The 17,945-nt window shown below is 41.3% G+C and overlaps 1 protein-coding gene and 1 pseudogene across 1 annotated transcript in view; one reads left to right on the forward strand and one right to left on the reverse strand.

Annotated features, from left to right (window-relative positions):
- The first annotated feature begins 5,381 nt into the window (after positions 1–5,381).
- ABCB11 (ATP binding cassette subfamily B member 11) overlaps positions 5,382–17,945 on the forward strand; it is an 85,445-nt gene continuing 72,881 nt past the window's right edge. The window contains exon 1 of the mRNA XM_069494334.1: positions 5,382–5,464. The gene's annotated coding sequence lies outside the window, so the exon portion shown is untranslated. The remainder of the gene's footprint in view (positions 5,465–17,945) is intronic.
- On the reverse strand, positions 14,696–16,631 carry LOC138385365 (signal transducing adapter molecule 2-like; annotated as a pseudogene).

Raw genomic sequence — 17,945 nt, forward strand, 5'->3', positions numbered from 1 at the left:
TTGGTAAAAGTGGGCCCAGGGGTGGAAGGCGGGGCGTGGTATCCATCTACCGCCAGGCTTAGGACATTAGGCCACACCACTGAACAGTTCAGGCACCACACCGGGCTGGTTTGCCTTAGGATAAACCAGGATGGTAATGCAGACAAAGGCTTTGAAGACACAGAAACTTTTTACCTGTGATGTCCAGATGAGGGCCCCATTCTGTCTACAGAAGTCAGAGCCTTCCAGGCAGAAAAGTAATGATTGAACCACAGCTAATATTTGGAGAACACCCAGATGCTCTAAATGTATTTTTAAAAATCATTATTAGTATAAATTTTATTAAGCATCCTAATAGGCATTACCTTTTGGCATACTCTTTATTATTTTTATTTAATAACCTGTATATTTCCCCAAAATAGTTTATTCCTATTGTATACAATTTAGAAGATGCAGAAAAGCACAAGGAAGAAAATAAAAATCACCCATATTCACATTTTTATAACCTACAGGTAATCACTTTTATATTTTCATGTACTTCTAATCTTTTTTACATGTCTACATAACAAAATTAGGAATATACTAATTTTGGTAGATATGAAAAGATACAAGATTCACCTAAATGCCTACTTGGGGGAGAATCCCAGGATAAGAGCAAGTGGAAGAGGAAAAATGCACAGGTTATTGGTTCACAGTGTTATCCTACTACCCTAATATAGAATTAGCCCTGTACAAACATAGGGTAAATTATTTTTAGAGAGGGAGTCTTACTCTGTTGCCAGGCTGGAGTGCAGTGATGCAATCATAGCTTGCTGCAGCCTTGAATGCCTGGCCTGAAGCGATCCTCTTGCCTCAGCCTCCCAAAGTGCTGGGATTACAGGCATAAGCCACTGCACCCAGCCAAAACTTTTTTGGATATCGTTGACTTACTGGGAATGGCTTTTACTTGAGGACTGTTGATACCTTATCCAGCATCATGGGAACACCTTGACCAGACAGAATGAGATTGAGGAAGTTTATTTTAAAAATCTCAGGAAGGTGGGGAGGTGGTGAGGGATGAAAAATTACTTACGGGGTAAAGTATACACTACTCAGGTGATGACTACACCAAAACCCCAGACTCCACCACTACACAATATATACATGTGATAGAATTCAACTTGTTCCCCTAAATCTATTAAAATTAAAAAAGGAGAAAAACAATCTTAAAACATGTTATTTTTTTAGGGCAGAGTCAGCCATACCCATGCCTATACAATGTGATTAAGGAGGCCCTACTCCGTGGCCTGGGGGATGTTAGGTCTGGGGTGTACATCCACATACCATGCAGATAGACAGATTAAAATCTCAGGCTCAGAACTAAAACTTCCATCTTAGAGTATAATCCCTGGGCATCGGGTCCACTGGTTGGTGGCACTCATGCTGGGGGAGAGCCTGGTCTGCCTCCACATCCAAAACACTGTCCCACCAGCTTCACATTTGCCCAGAGTCTATGGCACAGGGAAGTTCAGCCAGGCCTTGTCACACTGTGAGGGTGATAGTCTCACTTCTATTTTACAGACGAAGAAACTGAGGCTAATGGAGATTAAATAACTTGCCCCAAGTCATATAGCTAGTAAGTGAACTCAAATCTTTGTGATTCCAAAGCCCATTTCTTGAGATTGGCTAGCTTTGAACCAAACCTCCTGGGCACAGAGCCAGACCTCATTTCCCAGTCTTTCTTGCAGTTAGGTGTGGCCATGTGACAGAGTCCTGCCCAAGGGAATATGGACAGAAGGAAGGAATGCCACTTTCAAGGTTGGACCATGGAAACTGTCCACACACAGTAGTCCATATTTTCTCTTCCCCTGCGCGGTGGCTACATGTCAATGTCCAAGGAGGCCTCAAAAGCCACAGGTTGAGGATGGCAGATCCTCTGTCAGCCTGGGTCCCTGAATGACGACATGGAACAGAGAGAGCAGCCTCCCCTGCCACTCACTTCCCCTTCTCAAGGTCTATTGGACTTAGTATGAGGGAGAAATAATTAGCAAGTATCATTACCTTAACTAAATCAGCTAGCAAGTGAGTGGCAGAACCAGGACATGAAGCCAGTTCTTTTGTGACTTCATAAACCTGTGTTCTTCTCACTATACCGTTCTGCCTCCCTCTGCGGTGAACTAAATGACAGGAATTTTACCCTTCCACTCAGCTTGCTTTAGAACACAAAAGCTACCAAGGAAGTTCTAATCTAGACATTTTTCTGTCTGCTACTCTCCACGCCACAAAAAACACAGCCAATTATATTGTGATAACTGACTCATGTTGCCTTTTCACACGTTATGTTGCTTTTCTGGGTGCCAATAACCAAGTAAAAAGAGGCTGTGGTTGGTGTACAAGTGCAAGACATCCTGCCCAAGCCACGCCCTCCTGTGCCTCTGCTTTACCGTCATCAGCCCTGCCTGGCCCTGGGCTGAAGCTCTAATCTCAGACTGTGTGAACCTGGCCTACCAGCACCAAAAGCCCTCGTTTGCCTGTCTTCACCTACCTAAGCACACTTACCTGCCACTGTTTGCCAACAGCCAGCCTCTTCTCTCGGTCGCCATCTTGCTCTTTTCAGTGTTGCCCATGTGTGTTCTACAGACTCGCTCACGCTGTGTTTATGCCCTGGTCCTTCTCATACTCTGAGGTATAACTCAAATGCTCCTGCCTCCAAGAATCATCCCCTGATGACACCTGTCCACGCTAATGTGTCATTTTTTTTTTTAATACTTAAGATCTGCATTGAATATTGTAACATTTGTTTTAGCTTGTTTTACTCTTACTTGCTTTATGTGCTAAGCTTTATCTTCCCTTTAAGGTTTAAATCCTCTCAAAGACACGAACTGTAATGCGTACAGCTTGGTAACCAGCATAACACCTAGCATAGCGACTTGAAAATAGAAGATGCTCAATTATTAGTTTTTGAAGGATTCAAACAATAAAGTAATGGCCACTTCTTTTGTCCCTTCTATAGTGCCTAGAATAATCCTCAGTATGGTTTTAAAACAACTGTTGGCTGAATTCTATCTTTGTGATTTGGAGCCCTCTCTGAGGCATTTTTTCTGATTTTAAAACATGGTTCAAATTGGTCTACAGTGACCTCCATCTTAAGATGAGATTATTGGATAAAATATCTTTAAGTTGTTTCTAGCTCTAAAATGCCATGCTTACCTTCCCTAGTCTACATGCCACCAGAAGGGAAGTCTTAGGACCCTAGAACCTCTGAGAAGCTCATGTCTAGTTCAGAGTTCACAGTTTTCTCCTGAGCATTTTTATTTCGGCTGTTGTCAATAACTTCAACACAACAAAGATATCAAAATTCTATTGAGAATCACTTCCCAGTGAAAGCTACAGCCTCACAGCTCTGCTTCTTTTTGGTTTTGTGTGAAACAAAGTTGTTTTTCCTGGGTCCTAATTGGTGCCAAACCCAATATTATCACATTTATGTTACCTCAGAAGTCAACCTATCCCAGGGCTTCTAGGGAAACATCTAGAAATCTTGCTTTTCTTTGCTAACTTTGATATACTGAGATTTTAACATACAAATAAAATAACATACAAAATTATATGTTATAATCTTTGGTTTTATAAGCTATGTCATAAAAAGCTAAGTCATAAACCACCTTATACATAGATTCTAGTAGAGAAAAAGTAGTGGATGCTGAAATTTAAAAGAAAATGTATGGCAGAGAAACGGAAAATTGAGAAAATTTGATCTTATAGCTTATATTTTGCAAACTGAGAAGCAGTGGCCTATCAACTGCACTTCAAGCACAGGGTGGAAGGTTAGCATAGACTGGTCTGTCGCTTTTTACCTACTAGTTGTAACATGTTGCGTGGATTATCTAACCTCTCTGTGCCTCAGCTTCCCCAACTATAAAATGGAAATGCTGATGATAGCACCTAACTCCTAAAACTGTTGAGAAGCCCAAATAAGGTGACATAAATAAAACTTTGCAAGTGGGCTAGGCACCTAACAAGGGCTTGACCAATGTTGGCTGTTCTTATTCATGTCTGAAGGCCATAGTGAGGTGCACTTAGGAAAGGGTTCGCTCAGGCAAGGAGAAAGAGAAAACATAAGAGCATTTGGACAAAAATGTAAAGATTAACAAGAAGGAAGAGAAAGAGGTGTGGGTGGCACAAAGCCATTGGAGAAGCTCTCTGTGCTTATTTTGATTTGGGATTCTGTTCATTTGGAACTTTAACAAAAACTGTTAACCTCTGCTCATACTGAGCTTCATCTGGTGGCCAGAGCCTGAGTTTATTGACAGTTCAGGCCGGAGTTCAAGGGTCATCTATGCACTCCGAGTTTGGAGCAAAGGCTATTTCAGGTGTTCTTTCAGATTATTTGTCTCCACAAAACTCTAGGCCTAGGACAGGAACATCAGGCCCTGCAGCTGAGGATTTTCAGAGAGTTATCTTTTATATTGAGGGGGAAAGCTTAAAGGCATTTTTGTCTTGTTACGTCTTTAAGTAACTTTTCAAAACTAAGGGCCTGTGACTAGAAGAGTTGGGCACAGCCAGGATCCCAGGGCTCCCAGGGCACACAGTGCTCATTTTGTCCCTCCTTCCAAAGTGACTCAGCACTTTCCAAAGCCTGTTGCCACCCTCAGAGGGTACCCCGAGTACACTCTGTGTTGGGGTTTGTCAACAGAGAAGAAGTCAAACTCTGTAAAATAATTTTAGAGAAATTTATTCTGAGCCAAATTTGAGGACCATGACCCAGAGCCACGCCCAAGAAACCTTGAGCAAGTGGACTTGCTGTGGCTGGGTTACAGTTTGGTTTTATACATTCCGGGGGGCCGGGGGTTACAGGTAAAATTGTAAGTCAATATTTGGAAAACATACATTGGTTTGGCCTTAAAAGGTGGGCCATCTCGAAATGGGGGACTTACAGGTTATAGGTGGGTTTAAAGATTCTTTGACTTGTAATTGGCTAAAGACATGAAGCTTTGTCTAAAGGCTTGGAATGTTTTAAGATAAGGAGGTCTGTTAATCAGAGACAAGCCACCTGACGTATATGTGTTATATAAATTGAGGGTCTGCAGGTTTGTCTTGCATACCCTTAGTCCTGTTAATGGGTTACAAAGGATGTCCCCAAGAAGGGAGGGGGGCATGGCGAGGCATGTTGGACCTCCCTCCTCCTGGCAGGCAATTTAGTTTTAGGATATCCCCTTGGCCAAAGCAGGGGATCCACTCAGTCAGCCTGCGATGGGGAGCCTTAAGATTTTATTTTAGTTCACAGGTTATTGCTTTGAGTATGTCCCTCAGATGTCACTGAACTGTGCTTAGGCTGGCCTTCAGGGCATCGACTTTTAAGCAAATAGATAATGTTCTGGACAAAGCTTGAATTCTGCTCAACACTTTAGAATGATGAAAACCGAGGTTGGAAAAGGTTGTAAAGCCCTTTGACTCTCCACAGCAGAGTCCATAGTTTCTTCTGGCTTCCTCAAATTCACGTCCACAGGTAAGTGACTTGTACCTGTCTACAGCATTTGAGGACTATGTTCTGCAAGTCCATTCCCTAGTCCCTTTGAGTCTTAGTTTGTGGGGTATTGTGTTTCTGATTTACCAAAGCCTGGCCTCCTGTGTGATAAACAATGCTGCAAAGCTTGGATAGAAACTTATAAAATGCATTAATGATTTCATAATATTGTATACAGTACACATGACTCTTGGTTGCTGTCAGGTTGATAACAATGCTATTTTATACATTAAGTCTCTTGAGTGTGTGTGTGTGTGTGTGTGTGTTGTACATGGGTGTGTGGTGCAAATGGGTGAAAAGATTGAATAATTTGCCCAAAGTAAAAATACCAGTGTGCTTCTTTTTTAACTCGGCTTTATGAAAGCACAATTCTGTTTGCACTGATAATCACAAATTCTACTCTGGAAGGCTGGTTTAATACATGTCATCCCAAATAAGTGACTGAGGCAAAAATCTCAATCAATAAAGATTTATTAAGTCAAAGTTGAGGACATGCCCAGAACTGCACACAAAGCTGTGTCTGTTTTTCTGAAGGGGAAGTTGGAACCTTGAGCATTTTAGAGACATAGAGAGAGAAGGAAAACAAAGAGGCGGGGGTGGGGGTTGCTGATGAGGTAAAATTGTTACATTCTTGTGAAGCCCAGGAAATGTACATTTTACACGAAATGGGAAGAATGTGAGAAGAGAAAAAGGGAAGTGCATGTCCCTGGGTAGATGGAAGAATGTCCGATTCTGTGTCTACAGTTCTGTTACCTTTCTGTGATCTGTAAAAATAAACTTGCAATTCATTATTACTGTGGAATCAAACAGACTTTAGTTTTAGGTGCTAGACATAGGTGTAATTTGTATGTCCTTTTACGGGAAGAGTGCCAGAAACTTCCTTAATGAATGATCAGTGGGGCCAGCTCTTCACAGGTGCCTGAGGCCTTCACCTTCACTTTTGCATAAGGAGTTGGGGGGGTGGCCCTGAGATTTTGATTTTCTTTTTACATACAGGACTGCACTGACTTTATCTTTTCTCCAGCACCATACTCATTCCTTCATTCTCCTAGTTTTCAAAAATACAGATATTAAAATTATGAGCTCTGGATGCATGTTTAGAGGGAGAAAATTGTGTTTCTAGAATCTGATTTCAGTTTTTATTTATTTATTTATTTTTATTTATTTTTGAGACAGAGTCTCACTCTATTGCCTGTGCTAAAGTGCCGTGGCATCAGCCTCGCTCACAACAACCTCAAACTCCTGGGCTCAAGCAATCCTTCTCCCTCAGCCTCCCGAATAGCTGGGACTACAGGCATGCACCACCATGCCCGGCTAACTTTTTCCATATATATTTTTAGTTGTTCATATAATTTCTTTCTATTTTTAGTAGAGACAGGGTCTCACTCTTGCTCAGGCTGGTCTCGAACTCCTGACCTCGAGCGATCCTCCCGCCTCAGCCTCCCAGAGTGCTAGGATTACAGGCGTGAGCCACCGCGCCCGGCCTGATTTTAGTTTTTAGGTTTCCCAAAGCCTATAGGAAGCACGTGTTGCTCATGGCATGAGCATAGAGATCAAATGTCATTCACATTTAGTACTAGGAATAAAAAGCAGTATTTCTAAATGTTTTGAGGGAGGAATAGCTTTCTAGACATGCCAGAGACAAATTATGATGGTTGTACCTAAAACTTTTTAATGTTAGGGTCTAATAGTGATTATTCATAGATGTTTAAAGTGGTAACTTGTTTACGGGCTGTTGTGCAATAGCGGTTCTTTTCTGCGTGCAGCCAAACCCTTCCCTGCTCTCCTCCTCACACTCGATTGCCTCCTGCGCACGCTGCAGCTCTGTGGTTATCTCTGAAACCTCCTCTCACTGCCCAGGAGCTGCTACTTACAGGCTGCTCCCCAGGCTAGATTGTAAGGCAGGTCCTTGAATAATCTGCATGTCCTAGTACCCGGAGTAATGGTGACAGATGTTTGCTAATGAATGCTGAAAGTGGACTAGGAAGTTATTTAGGAAAAATGTTGCCCATTTTGTGATTTTTAAAAGATGTCACGAGTTTCACTGCAGGACTCAAGTATTGGAGTTAATGCTTTGCTTTGTGAAGTTGAAAGAACTATATATTTAAAGACAAAGAATAAGGCCGGGCGCAGTGGCTCACGCCTGTAATCCTAGCACTCTGGGAACCCTAGGCAGGTGGATTGTTTGAGCTCAGGAGTTTGAGACCAGCCTGAGCAAGAGCGAGACCCTGTCTGTACTAAAAAAATAGAAAGAAATTATCTGGACAACTAAAAATATATAGAAAAAATTAGCTGGGCATGGTGGCGCATGCCTGTAGTCCCAGCTACTTGGGAGGCTGAGGCAGGAGGATCGCTTGAGCCCAGGAGTTTGAGGTTGCTGTGAGCTAGGCTGACACCATGGCACTCTAGCCAGGGCAAAAGAGCGAGACTCTGTCTCAAAACAAAACAAAACAAAAACAAACAAACAAACAAAAAACAAAGACAAAGAATAGCTGTGGCATTTCACTTTGGAGTTAAATTCTATTTTCTTCATAAGCAGTTTTTTCGTCCCCTATCTCGGCTGTGACAGTGAAGAAAAAAGGACCCTCTCGTATCCAGTGAGGATCCCCATGTATTTATCTCCCTTCTCCACTGGCCACAGCCCTCAGGGCTGTAGGAGCCCCACTTTATTCTGTCCTCTCCTCCCCACAGGGTCTCCCACAGTCTTGACACACACCATCAACCCACAACGGGCTTATCTATGAGGAAATGCTGTTCTATTTTTCTTGCTTGTTAGCATAAATTAATGTCTTTTTCCTCCTCTGATGATCTTTGGGACAAAGAAATCATCTGTTGGGTTTGATAACAACTAAAGTGCAAGACTTCACAAGAGAAAAGCCACGGAGGGACCCCCCACATGCTCAGAATATTCCCAGTGTGATGTGGGGGTCGGGGGAGGCCTCTCCACTCCTGAGCCGGGCCTGGTTCCCTCGCTGTCCCCAGCTCCTCAAGGACTTTTAGGGCATTTCATTCTTCTTACCATCTGGGCCTGGTTGTGGAAAAACCTCTTCCTCCTGAATTCTAGACAAGAGCAACGTGTTTCAAAAATAGTATCTGGGAGAAAATTAAATGGAAAGCAGAACACAGTTCCCCAGAGAAAATGCAAAACCTAGGCCCTACCCTGGCCTTGATAAACCAGGGTGCTCCGCTGCCTGGTCTGGCGGGGTTTCTGTCCTTCCCAAACCGAGTTCCTAGTCTATCTGGCTGTGGGCTCCCAAGTGCCAAGCCTTTCACAGTAATTGTTTTTTAAATATAAAATCGATCACATTCTTTTCTTGTCTAAAAGCCTCTATTAGCTTCCCATTGCCCTTGGGAGAGGGTCCCAGTTCCCCAGAGTGAGGATCACAAGGATCAGCCAGCCACAGCGTCAGAGTTGCCCCATCCAGCCTCCCCGACTCACTGGCCGTCCTCTGTCCTCCGCCCTGCTGTCCCGTCTCTCAGGTCTGGGCCTTTGTGTGTGCTCTTCCCCGCCTGGAGTACTCCTCCGTCTTCTCTAACTTGTTCACACCTTCAAGGTCTCCTGCCAAGTGCTCGTGCCGCAGCCCTCCCAGCTCTCTAGACAAGGCAGCTCCTCGGCTAGGGGGCCGGGACAAGCCCGTGCCTCCCCCTTACTCACAAGCCATCCCGCGCGTCAGGTCTTAGGCACCGCCTGCCTCTCCTGCCGCATCATAAGCTCCCAAAGGGAGGACTGGGGTGGGGTGGGGAGGCTGGTGCATCACATGACTTTCAGGTTGGGTAAGGTAGGTCCCCAGAGATTTCTTCCTGGGCTTGAGGCTGCCCTGGACTGACCTCACAGTACAGGGGTCAGCATTTTCTTAGGCACTGGGGAGAGAAAGGGCCATGGAGTCTCTGTCACAGCTACTCGATGCTGCTGTTGTAACACAAAAGCAGTCAAAGACTATAGAAAACAAATGGGTGGGACTGTGTTCCTTACAATAAAACTGTATTTACAAGAATAGGACTGTAGTAGTCTCCTTCAGCCCAGAAGGACACCAGCTCCTGCGAGGCCTTTTCTCAACAATGACACATTTCTTTTCTTTTAGTTTTCTTTTCTTTTCTTTTTCTTCAACTCTCCTGTGATACTGATAGCCGGTTATCACTGGTGTGCATCCGGCTGTTGGTGACGGTCAGCCCATTCCTTTGCTGCTCCGGGCTGGTGTCACACCAGCAGCCTTGTGATGGCCGGTGGTGGGCACTGACGTTTTGTACTCTCAGGATGTTTGATTTGCTCCTGACATGGCTTCTAGAACACCGTGCCTCCTCCTTGACAGCCTCAAGCCCTTTGCGGTGCTGTTCTTACAGCCCCCTTTTTGAAGTCTGTCAACGACCCAGGTTCTCAGGCAACCCATCCAGATGCTTCTGTCTGCCCACCCACTCTACCCCACAGTGGTCTTCCAGAATGCCCTTGTTAGTGTCCTAAAGTAGGAAATCTTTGATGTGTTTACCAGTAGTGGTCAGGAGACTGTCCTCTAATGTGTGTATCTGTGTTGATAAGATTACACATTTTATCAAAGGAAAACTTCAACCCTGAATAGTTAAACAGAAGCACATGTCATGTGCAGGTTATAGACCACATGTCATTTAGCAGAGAGGGACGCTGGTGTTGGTGTGGGCGATTAAGAATTCTTGGGGGATTCCATGATTAGGTGGCCAAAGTCTGCCAACCAGTGCTTAGAAATCTCAGTTTTCTACTTTTAACTCCTACATTCCTTTAAGTTTATTGGAAGACAGATTTTTCTGAAAGATCTTGAAAAATCACAAAAATCATTGGTAAGGGTGTTCAGAAAGAAGCAAAATGTAAGCAAGTGAAACCTAGTGTACGGAATTGCCAGGGAGCCAGAGAAGGAAAGCAAAGAGAACAGGCTGGTGGGTCAGTATTCCCCTGGGCTCAGTGGAGGGCAGGTTACTATGAATGGCCCTGGAAGGGTGGGCGGCTGGGGTATCACACAGCAGGGATTTGATCTCTAAGCTTAAAGGGCAAAAGGACCTTTAGCTGCTTTCTCCCTTGTGCTAGCTGCTGTACAAATGCAGTTTCATCTCACTTTCACAACAATCCTGCAAGGTGGATGTTCCCACCGTCACCACCACTCTCTGGCATGAAAGATGGAGAAATTGGGACCTGGAGAGCGGTTAAAAAAACACATCCAGCTACACAGAGTGAAGCAACAGGCAGCATTAGGATCTGAGAGACTCCAAAGTTCTTGGGCAAGACATCACACCACTGTCTTCTAAATACTGCTAAATATTTGCACAACTGTGGAAAGAGACCTTTTTAAATGGTGAGCTAAGCCAGGAAAAAAACCAATTGGGCACTGAATCTTTAAAATGTTATATTTTAAAATTAGGAAATGAAATATCACAACTGTGGTTAAATGGCTTTTTATTAGTTTCTCATCATTAAAGAGTCTCTTTCCTTTTTCAAAAAAATACCTTGGTTAAAACCTCAAAAATTATGTAACCAGCAAATATTACAGTCTCTGAATGTATTGCTGTTATAGTGAGCAAATTTTGTTGTTGAACCAAAGAATTTTGAATCTGATTTTTTTAGTAATTTTGACTGACCTCATAAACTACTTAATTAATATTTCTATCTACTTTTTAAGATTTTATTTTTTTAATTTATTTTTATAAATCATGTTGATAATATGTATCCTTGAGATGATATAACAAGAACGGTATTTTACTTCTGTGATCTTCCTCCCCAAATATTTGGTTGGTGCAAAACTAATTGCAGTTTTAACCGTGAAATTTAAGTCATCATATTAATACATAACCCCTGTCTAATCATTAGAAAGACATCAGACAAATCCCAGTTACAAACAATCTACAAAATAAGTGATCAATACTCCATGAAGGCTGGGTGAGGTGGCTCACGTCTATAATCCTAGCATTCTGGGAGGCCGAGGCAGCAGGATCGTTTGAGCTCAGGAGTTTGAGACCAGTCTGAGCAAGAGTGAGACCCCATCTCTACAAAAAATAGAAAGAAATTAGCTGGACAACTAAAAATATATAGAAAAAATTAGCCGGGCATGGTGGTGCATGCCTGTAGTCCCAGCTACTCCAGAGGCTGAGGCAGGAGGATCGCTTGAGCCCAGGAGTTTGAGGTTGCTGTGAGCTAGGCTGACGCCAGGGCACTCTGGCCCCGGGTAACAGAGTGAGACTCTGTCTCATAAATAAGTAAATAAATGAATAAATAAAATGTACGATATAGCTTAGAGCTGCTCTGAACCCCTCCCCAGTCTCATTTATCTTTCTTTCCCTCAGAAATAAACACTATCATTAATCCAGTGCCTATTATTTTCAGGCAAGTCTTTATATTTCTATACTATATCTGAATATCCATGAACATTATAAATATTGATTTGCAGGTAGAAAATTTTATATGAATGGGATCATAACAGTATCACTGTAAAACTTTCCTCTTGCTTGTTTAAATTTATGCTTGTTGAGATTTATCCATACCAATTCACTGATTTTAACAGCTGGGTAATATTTCATTGCATGTCTATTCCATAAGTTATCAAGTCATTCTCTTGTTCATTTACATTTGCTTCATGTTTTTTATTTCAATAGAAATGATGCTTAGGCCGGGCGCAGTGGCTCGCGCCTGTAATTCTAGCACTCTGGGAGGCCGAGGCGGGTGGATCGCTCGAGGTCAGGAGTTCGAGACCAGCCTGAGCAAGAGCAAGATCCTGTCTCTACTAAAAAAAAAAAAAAATAGAAAGAAATTATCTGGACAACTAAAAATATATGTACAAAAAATTAGCCGGGCATGGTGGTGCATGCCTGTAGTCCCAGCTATTCGGGAGCCTGAGGCAGGAGGACTGCTTGAGCCCAGGAGTTTGAGGTTGCTGTGAGCTAGGCTGATGCCACGGCACTCTAGCCTGGGCAACAGAGCAAGACGCTGTCTCAAAAAAAAAAAAAAAAAAAAGAAATGATGCTTACACTTATCTCCGCATGCATCTTCTGAGTTTGAATCTTGGCTCTATCCCTTACTAACCTGTGCTTTTAAGCTTGTGACTTAATCCCGTCATACCTTAGTGCTCTTATCTGGAAAATGGGGATAGTAATAGTACTCATCTCAGGAGGTTGTTGGAAGGATTTAAGGGATAACATATGTAAAGCATTTAGAACGGTGCCTGGCACGTCTTAAATGTCATTTCAGTGTTAACTATTAAATTATTAAGGAAAATTCTAGAATAGGATATCCTGGGACCTGGAGTATTGCTTTCTGAAGTCATTCAATTTACATTCTCTCTTTTTTTTTTTCTTACCCAAACATTAAAATAAATTTATTAAATATAGTTTGGGAGGAAAAAATGTAAGGTTTTCCACATATATGTGAACATTGAATATTAATTATTATCAAGAGCAGCTTTGGATTATTTTTATTTTATTTTTTAAAGAACAGATGATTTATTTCCAAAAAAATAAGGTGCCATTTTGGAATACTTTTTTATAAGTATAGAGTTGAATTCACATAAATGGAAAATACTGGATGAAAAACAGAAAACAAGACATTAATGGTTAAAACTTTCTTTTCAGTTACTCATATCTGAAATAAGACAATGGCAGAAATTGGGCTTTCAAATACTGCTTGTTTTCCTTTTTAAATGCAGACCAAGTATTATATAGATTGTTTTGTTTCTGGGTAAAGTCCCTTTGAAAAAGGAACATACTTACAATCAAATTTCTGTACATAAATGACAAAATTTCCAGAATTGTCTTTAAATGGATTCTCAGTAGAAAGAGTGTTTTCCTTAAAAAACAAATATAGAAATCTTGCTTCTATGCAAGTAACTTTTTAAAAACTAAACTATGTTCATTGTTTTTCCCTGTCTAAATATCATGTATCCATACCCATATGTATTTGCATTTTTTATTTTGTGTTATATAAAAAGTTGGTAGAAGATGAAGTAGTGTGCAAATTTTTAGGAGAGAAAACAATCCCTATTGGTTTACTACCTAACTCCCACAGTATGTGGAATCTAGTAGCACTATAAACTAATTAAAATGTAGGCTTCAGACAAACTGCCTCCATAGCATTCTGATCAATCCACAGACTTCTATCAAGTCATCACTCACTATTATTCCACAGGCTAAGCACTACCTCTGAAAGAAATGGCCAATTTTTTCAACAGCTTGATATGCTGATAGCTTTGCGATGGTACTTGAATCACTTCTTTAAAGAAATAACACATTCTCAAAACAAACACAAAAAAGCCAACACATCACTAAAAACACACTCATGCTTGGTATATATCACATCAAATTATTAGGAATGGTTCAAATTGACATAAAATCCATAAAAAGGAAATGCAGCATCTCTGCACACACCACAGTGCAGGAAGAAAAACAAATGGACCATATTGCCGTTAGAGAATGTCCAAAGTTACTTGAAAAAGTCATTAATGGCAATTCTAAATACCAGGAAAGGAAATGTTTTTCCCCAGGAGATGAAAATGTTTTGTGGGACATTCTTTAGCCCACTGTTGGCATGACTGTTTGGGGGACTGGCTAAATGCTTTATCACACATCTGCATTTACATGGTCTTCACTGCTAATAACACATTTTTGCTCCTTCCAAATTGCTTTTGCTTCTTCTGTAGACAATTACATGCTAATTATCACTCAACATAACACTGAGAGCAAAACTGACAATACTGCAAACACAACTGCAATTTAAGGAGCCAAAAGGAAACATGTTGGCAAGCTAAACGCTTACATAAAAAGATGTTTGCCTTTTAAAAGAATAGTGTGTGGGAAACTAAAAAAAATATCCAAAGTTCTTCAGTGCTGTTATCATGACATTTTAGGGGGAAACAGTGGTTGCTTTAAGGTAAATTTTTTACATTCCTATCTCATACTGTTTAGTATCATAAGGCTACTTATTGGGTATCCAGATTTATGTAGAGAGATTTGAAAGTAAGACACAACTTACTGGAACCATCTTTAAGCTGCCTCTGATTAAAAGACTGACTTCAAACACTCTGGACTGAAAAAAAAAAACAACTTTTATGACCTTGTAGAGTAAGATAGGTTTTTGTGTTTTAATTTATTCATGCTCCTTTTGAGTTGAGAGGAAAAAAGTTTTCTTTCAATATTTTCAGGTTAGAATCATATGGGTTGATTAATACACTTAGGAAGGCTTTCAAGAAAATGCTTGGTTTGTTTCTAAATGAGAAGCTTTTGATGGTAATTTGTTTGCTGCTGTACAACTGAGTGAGCTGGAACTGCCATGGGAAAGTTTGTCATGTGTGGCAAATTGGAAGTAGTGTTCTGGTAAGATGACATATTCACAGACATCCCCATTTGCTGTCTGATTGAAGGGCAGAATTCTGGTTCATGTAAGTAGGATCAGAAACAGTGCCTTCTCCAGTGCTTAAATGAGTTTGAGCAGGCTGTGTTGTCACGGAGCAATTCACATTTGGAGACAGGGATCTCAGTGGACCAGTTTGATCTGGTCCTAGGTTATAGCTCTGGGCAACAGTTACTTGGTGAATGCTTTGACCCATATGATTTCCACTGTGTGGTTGAACTGGATATGTCTGCATTGGAACCCCAGATGATGTAAGTGGGTAATGTGCTGGAGGATGGAGCTTTGAATAGACTGAATGTACTGGTGCTTCATTCATCAATTTGTTATATAGCTCCAGAGATTCCAAGACTTTTACATTCAATTCAGACAGTTCTGAATGCTTCCTGTCAATCTCTTCAAGTTTTTTTTATCTATCATTGGACCCATCTGCTGGCAGATATCTTCTAAGTCTAAGAGGTCTTGGGAGTCTGGTTTTGAATCTGCTGGATCTATACTCTGCAGTACCTGCAGGGCTCTATCCATCTTATCCTCATCAGGCTCTGATTTCTTAATTTCCCCCACATCATCATCAATTACATTCAAATTGTCCACAGCTGCTGCCTCAGATTCTATGTTTAAATTAGTTGTTACAAAATTGGATGGGAAGAGTCCTATTCCTCTGTGATTTTCTTCTTTCCACCAATTGGCCTCACTGTCATCCAAAACAATAATAATTTCACCATGTTTGAAGGTGAGATCATTGTCCTCAATGGCTTCAAAATCATATAAAGCTCTCACTTTCCATGCAACTTTATTATTTAACTGAATTTCTGCAGATAGATATAAGGATTTTGTTTCCGTGTGTTGCTGTTTCTGCTATTGCAATGATAATTCAATAGCTTTAGCTATGTCTTCATCTTTGTTTTTGTTCAGGGATGTATCATTCTTGGCAGCAGCTGAGACAGTCTGAGAATCTACCGGAGGAAAAGTAATTCCTTCTTCTTTCACAGATTTAGTAGTTGCAGACATTAGACTAAACTGAGGGTCCTGGCCAGGAGTGGTGGCTCATGCCTGTATTCCTAGCACTCTGGGAGGCTGAGATGGGGAGGACTGCTTGAGCTCAGGAGTTTGTGACCAGCCTGAGCAAGAGTGAGGCCCCATCTCTACTAAAAATAGAAAAAATTAGCCGGGTGTGGTGGCACGCTCCTGTAGTCCCAGCTACTCAGGAGGCTGAGGCAGGAGGATCGCTGGAACCCAGGAGTTTAAGGTTGCTGTGAGCCAGGGCACTCTATCCAGCCCAGACAACAGAGTGAGACTCTGTCTTCAAAAAAAAAAAAAAAAAAAAAAAAAAAAGATAAACTGAGGGTCCTTCTGAAATTCTTCTGACCACTCCACCATTAAAGCTTTCAGTTTTTCACATACTTTAGGATGAGCCTTATTTTTAATCACAGCACGTACTTCTGTTGCAAAATCACAGGAACATACTTCTAAATGAAATATCTTTCCATAGTTCGCCACACTAGCCCCAAGAAAAGTTAATGCCTGCAGAGCAACATGAGGAACCTTATGATTTACCCTTTTCATTATGGCTTTGAGGCAATCTTTTGCTCCATTAAGGAGTGCTTCCAACTTTATCACATATGTCCATAAGACTCCGATCTTCTGTAGCATTGTACTCATTCGTGGCTTTTTCCACATCTTGCTCGAAGGGGTTGGCGGTGAACAGAGGCATCTCGCTGGCGCCCGGGCCCAAGTCACTACGGTCTGGCTGAAGCTCAGCAGCTGCTCCCCACTGGGTGACCCGCGGTCCGGCTTCCTAGACGCTTTCTTTTCGGTCGCCCTCCCTGGACTTCCGCCCTTGCCCCTGCCGGGCTTCCGCCTGACAGGCCGCCTCCGAGTCCCCGCTCCGCCCCGACTCCCCCTCCCCCGGGGCGCGCAGCGCGTTTGTCGCCGCTGCCCTCCAGGAGAAGGCTGCAGACCCCGTCTCGTGCCGCCGCAGGGGTCAGGTGGCCGCTGCGGCCACCTTTCCATCGCTAGGACCCCGGCGAGCCACGGAGCCGGGTCAATTTACACTGTCGTTATCTGTGCGGGAGAGGATTGTTCCCTCTGCATTTTCAATGTTTAATCTTTGCCAGTATTTCAATGAGTGGTTTTAGTATTTGTTGCTGATCATTACCCAAAGTTTATTCACTGAGGTTGCAAAATAATGATTTTTCTAATTTTATAGGCTTTCAAAAATCAGAAATGGATATTAATTTTTTATTGAATACTTTTTCTGCACCTATGAAAATGAATAAATTTTTTTTACCTAACATAATCATTGCATTCCTGTGATCAACATTGCTTCATTATTTTTTCATAAACTGCTGACTTATACTTAACATATCCTATTTAACATTGTAAAAATCTGTTTTCTAAAGTTATTATAAACCTTTTTTATAACATCCTTGTTTGTTTTGATGTCAAGATTATATTTACTTATTTAAATTGGGTAGCTTTTCCTATTTTGCTTTTCAACAAAAACATTTATATAAGATTAACATCATCTGTTCTTTGAAGTTTGGGTAAAATTTGCCTGTAATATTGTGGAAATATGGTGGAAATGTTTTGAATATTGACTCAACATTTTTAATAGCCATTAATTTTTGTTTTCTACTCCTTTCTGAATAAATTTTGACAATTTACATTTTTCCAGAAAATGAATCTTATCCTGGTTTTCAAATTTACTACTATAAAGTTACTTATATTATTTGCTTATGATTTTAAAACTTTCTGTTTATTCCACCTTTTTAAGTTTCTTTTTGTGAGTAAAAAATGGTTGAATATTGGCAATTTCATTTGATTTAATCTAATGTATATTTAATTATAATTTTAAAACAAGGTTCACAGATTTTCATGACAACGAACTTCACATGGTTTATCTACACATAGAACACCCTATTTTATTAATATTATGTAAAGTTTTTTCCCTTTTGAAATAGAAAAAGTTATACCTAATATCATTTGATTGTACTGATATATTTTGTTAATTCTTGGGTTTACACTTGTTTCTCTCTTTCATGAATCCCTTCTGGATTCTCTTTTTTTCTTGCTAAGGAACATCCTCTAATAGTTGTTTCAGGCAGG

This window comes from Eulemur rufifrons, chromosome 1, assembly GCF_041146395.1.
Source record: "Eulemur rufifrons isolate Redbay chromosome 1, OSU_ERuf_1, whole genome shotgun sequence".
In the NCBI taxonomy this organism is placed as follows: domain Eukaryota; kingdom Metazoa; phylum Chordata; class Mammalia; order Primates; family Lemuridae; genus Eulemur; species Eulemur rufifrons.